The 5627-nt window shown below is 30.5% G+C and overlaps 1 non-coding gene across 1 annotated transcript; it reads right to left on the bottom strand.

The window, feature by feature from the left end:
• Positions 1-1508: 1508 nt before the first annotated feature.
• On the bottom strand, positions 1509-1603 carry TRNAY-GUA (transfer RNA tyrosine (anticodon GUA)). Its single transcript has 2 exons — positions 1567-1603; positions 1509-1544 (listed from the first exon to the last, which is right to left on the bottom strand). It is a non-coding gene; the product is annotated as a tRNA-Tyr (tRNA).
• Positions 1604-5627: the final 4024 nt, after the last annotated feature.

Raw genomic sequence — 5627 nt, 5'->3', positions numbered from 1 at the left:
TCTTGAGGCTTATTTCACCTTATGCACCTCTTTTCACTTAAAGGGTTATTTATCTTTTGAATCATTGATTTTTCTAACATAATTATTAATATATCAATTATATTTCTACCATTTTAAAGATCTCCAACGATTAATAAAATTACTATAACTAATTTAACCATTATTGTAATACCAATTATAATTAAAAACTATAATTGGCATTAATCAAACACTAAACCTAACTTAACCTTAAATTATAATGGTAATTTTTAAATTATAAAAAATTATTAATCAATTATGTATTTTAATTAGTATATTTATATTATAATATTATTGTAAAAAAAATTATATATTTATTATTATGTTGTTGTTTATTAATTTATTATTATAAATATTAGTACTATATTATTATTTTAATTATTATATTTATATTATAATATTATTGTAAAAAAATTTATATATTTATTATTATGTTGTTGTTTATTAATTTATTATTATAAATATTAGTACTATATTATTATATATGTGTGTGTGTGTGTGTTTATTTATTTATATAGAGTTTTAAAAGATAATTTGTTAAATATTTGTTCGGTGGATGTGTAAAATAAGTTTGATAAGAAAAATTAAACATGCTAAATATTATTTTAACATACCTAAAAAATTGCCTAACAAAATTCATTTATATAGTGGAACAAAATCTGCTAATAAGATGTAAATTTTCCAAGCCAATTACATTAGAGAAAAATAATTTTTATAATTTAGAAACTTAAAAATCATGCATCTTAATTTATAAAAATTTAAAAACATCTATTAAAACAAAAAAATCATGGTTTTAATTGGTGGAGAAATATCTAAATAATAAGAAGTTAACGAAAAACAATGCCAATCGATTGCAATAGTACTAGCCTAAGGCAAGTACTAATAAGACATGCACTCTAATTGACTTATATTAATTGATGAGAATTGTAGCTATGGTAATTTAAAATTAAATCTTATATAGGAAAGTAATGTGAAGTGGACATGAATATTTAGTTCTAGATTCAATTGGAGATTAAAAATATTTAGTTTTTACTATTTTGTCGTAAATTTGTAATAATCTATCAATCTATAGAGGTTTAGGTCACTTTCATGGATCTGAATTTGATTCCGTATATTGCTGGTTTTTTTATTATTAATTCTCCTTATTGAAATTATTTGTCCTACTCTCAAAATTATGATATTTTGAAATACTTTTCAAGAAATACGAAATGACAAAATAGATATCTTTTAACTTGGCCCACTAAAACACTAATTTTACAATCTTTTTCTATTGATTAAAGATAAGAAACTTCAAATATACATATACTTTTAAAAATATTTCATTTATTCCAAACCCATTAAAATTTATAATAGCACAGAAAGAAAGATATTAAAGAGAACATGGCCACTTCAGAAGAAACATCCGGATAACAGTGGAGTTTATTACTTTACAAATTAAAAAAGGGAGAAAAACGAATTTTTTTTTCGAAAAAAGTGAAAAAATCAACGCATCCGATCTGCCGGAATCGAACCAGCGACCTAAGGATTCCTTAGGGATTTAAATTCCCACTACAGTCCTCCGCTCTACCAACTGAGCTAAGATCGGTTATTGAAAATTTATCTTTTAGTTTACTAATTATATTAAAAATTATATGGAAATCTAATACTTACAATGACGTAACTTTGTAATTGCGTTGAGCTCATACTTCGGAAATTATCGTTTTCTCTCTCTAGATTTTCCATGCTAACGGTCGAAAGTTAAGAGTGGCCTTTTTCTCTTTTATGGCTTTCTTTCTGTGCTATTATAAGTTTGAATGGATTTGGAATAAATAAAATGTCAAATTAATCATTTGTATGATTGTAAAATTAGTGTTTTAGGGTATTATAAGTTGAAAGATATATATTTTTGTCATTTGGTATTTCTTAAAAAGTATTTCAAAAGATCACCAATCTTTAGACTGGGACAAATAATATTTGATAAGGAGAATTAATGATCAAAAGCGAACAATATACCAAATCAAATGTGTAGTCAAAAATAAAATTCAGACCCATGAAAGTAACCTAGACCTCCAGATATTGGTAGATTATTACAAATTTGTGACAAAATATAAGTAGAGACTCAACATTTTGTCTTGAGATATCCATTTTTAGTGTTCTATCATGATTCTTCTTTTTGAGTCGAGGACGAAGTATTCACGTCCACTTCACATTTACTTTCTTGATATACCATTTAATTCTAAATTACCACACCTACAAATCTCATCAATTAATCTCAAGTCAATGTTAAATAGATTTCATACCGATGACCATACACCATGATTTCACCCTTTTCAAGCTTCAAAAAGCAATTTTATCTCTAGGCCTTTCACCCTTACCACATCAATCTTAGCACAGGGCTTCAAATATTTCTAACACAAGAACAAAATTGACATCCACATTATTAAGAATTGGCAAGAGGATCTACAGAGGGTTCATTCATTTGTGCTTGGTTTTCAACACAAGCAAAGAGGATGAGGATGTGTTGCTGAATAGCATGTAGTTGGCATGTTCTTCTTGCTAACATTTGACACCACAAGAGAAGAAAGCAAATTGAGAGAGGCAAAGTATATTTCAATGCCTACCTCAAAAATATCTTTAACATCGTTTCTAGAGTTGAGTACATTTTTTCATCATTATATTATTAAAATAATATCTAGTTATATCTTAATTAGTCATTTTTATAGTAAAAAAAATTAATCTAGGTTGATCTTTGGTTATGGGTATTGCTATCAATTAGGTTGTTGGTAGTTTTGAAGTAAAAGGCCTTAAACCTACTTGGTGCATTTTCTTAGGTTGGGGTTCCATGAGGAGGGCTTCATGGCCTATTTTAAGGAGCGAGAGGTCCCATGAAGTCAAAAAAAATTGATATATAAGATTAATTAGAATCTTTCCCTGAAAAATAGCATCCCCTACTCTTTAGGGTTGTAGATTTGAGTGGGTGAAAAAGGCGGAGGGCTAGAAATTGCTCCACCAACTTAGGCCTTTTTTTTTCTGCCACTTGTTAATCATCTTAAGTTTTTCAATTTTTATCAATTAATTTTTTATTTTGTATTAATATTTATTTACTCAGTTGAATTGATAATGCTAAATAACAAAATTCATGAGACCGCCAACTTCCATAAATTTTGGAGCTTAAACTTTTAAGAAGATTGAACTAAACTACAAAATTCATGGGGCCACCTACTTTAAAATTATTGTAAAAAAACTCGGCGGCACCCCTTAAATTTTTTAGGAAGCTCCCTCCATGGGACCCCTGCCTTAAAATACCCAATGCCTTTTTAACCAACCATTTTGAACATACCTCGAAAAGAAAGCATTCAATGAGACAACATTTCTATGAACCATTTGATCAAAGAATATGATATCCTATATATTCTTCTATGTTAAATTTTAAAGGATTTTATCAAATAATTGGCTTGTTTGATCTATGCCTCAACAATTTGCAATCATGTTTACAAAAGGAATTTGAATATCTTTTATGTTCAATCGATAATCATACTCTTTCACAAAATTGGGGTAACAAGTTTGAAGAAGTATCTAGGGATTGTTAGTTGATATTGGTAAATACTAAGTATACCCCACTAGGGTAGTATGGTTGAGTGTAGGCAACAAATTAATGATTTTTTTCTATTTAACAAGTTTTTATACAAATTATATGGGGTTATCAAATTGATTCACTTCTATTCTAGGTATGTAGGTGTATGCTATTCTTGATAAAAAATAAAAAAAATTCAATAAATGACAATATTAATTTATTAAGTATAGTGAAGGGTGAACATTTCACCATACTCGATAAAGTGATATAGTTGATTTAATGGTTGGAAAATTAGGAATTAGGGTTTTACTTAGTAAATCCATTAAATAGACCAATTAACCAAGCTACATTGAAAGAGGGTTGAACCTAATAGATCTAGGCTCAATCCCAATGGAAAAGAGATTGGTATTCCGATTGGATTCAACTAGTTAGGGTTAATTATCCTTTTTCTAAGTTGAATTTTTAATGTAATTGTAAAATTCGGGTAAATGAGGGATTATTGAAGTGATTTGATATAAAAAGTAAGCTTCAAATGTCCCATGAAGCCACCAACTGAGATTTGGGAAAAATAAGATGTTTAGAAGTTGTTCTCAGGTTTTCGACGTAATTTTCGGGACCACGTAGCACATATCCGCCTTGGTCCTCCAAATTTTTCGTTGTCGAAAGCTAAACATGTTCATCACTATTGACTCTGTCATATTTCCTGAGTATAGATTCACACCTATTTCCTACACACAGAAAGAAAGGGAAAGATGTTGGGGATAGGGATTTGCCTTAGGTCAAACCCTGGTTTTGAAATTAACCATGAATGAAATAATGTAAATACTGAAATAAATGTAAGGAGATATACCTCAAATCTACATTTGTTGATGATGATGCAATTTTCCTTGAATTTAATCATAAATGTTGAATGTAATGGCATGATGAACACATGGACATGAAAAATCCTAATCACACACACATGCTTGCATGAAGATTGATGTAACTTTTCTCCACTATGCGTAATGATGAATTTGTAACCTTGAATCTTTAAAGATGTTTCATGATGAATGATTCACAAGTGCATGAACAATATAATTGATGTCCTACTAGGTTTAAATGAATTGATAGAATGCCTTTAAATAGGGTTCCCTAGGTAAATTACCGATTAGGCCAACCTACAATGGTCATGTGTAGCCTCGAGAAGTTAAATGTTATCTGGGAGATATAACACCTACCCCATTTCAAATTGGTGCCCATTTGAGAGGGACCATGGCATTTTGGAGCATTGTGATCCATACCAAGGCATTCCATGCCCTGGTCCTTCCACAAATAGGACCAAAATAAGGAACTAGGGGGGAGGGTATCTCATGGCAAGACCCACCAAAGGGTGTACATGACATCAAATTTGGATAATAAGGTCAAATCGGACCTAAAGAGGGGATGAGTATAGGACACAATGAAGTAGGAGCACAAACATGAGGTGTGAATTAGACCGGTGACAATTTACGATGCTATATTTAGCCCCCACTTTAATAGGAGTATGAGCCTGTGCAAATACTCGTAGTAAAGTAGAAAGATGGGAGAGAGGAGAAATTAGGAGCGAGATCACAAGGAGATAAGACATCACTAATTTTGAGGAACCAAGCCCCCAATCTTAGGATCTTATCTCACACAATCTTATGCAAGGACAAAAGACAAACAAAGACAAAAGACAAAAGGCACACAACACAAAACACAAAAAGGCTCCAAGTCAAGTAGTTGAAGATACCTCGATAACCAAAATGTCTCAACCGCTAATATCATTCTCGAAATGCTATCACAAGAACACAAGAAAACACATAAAAAAAGAAAGAGCATGCATAAAATGATGAACCATGATTCGCCAATAGCAAAGCTATGAGCTCATGGGGAAGAGAAAAGAGAGAGGACATGGATGCCACAAGTTGTATTTTTCTAGGTGATCCTTGTTGGGGAGGAGAGTCGAAAGAGTCTAGCTATTTTTTGCTAGTTCCACTCATCCTACTGCATATGTTGTTGTCTAGTTTCAGGAGTTAAGCATCTCGTATAAGACTTT

This window comes from Cryptomeria japonica, chromosome 11, assembly GCF_030272615.1.
Source record: "Cryptomeria japonica chromosome 11, Sugi_1.0, whole genome shotgun sequence".
Classification (NCBI taxonomy): domain Eukaryota; kingdom Viridiplantae; phylum Streptophyta; class Pinopsida; order Cupressales; family Cupressaceae; genus Cryptomeria; species Cryptomeria japonica.
The sequence above is the reverse complement of the archived record's forward strand: the minus strand, read 5'-3'. Positions and strand labels throughout refer to the sequence as shown.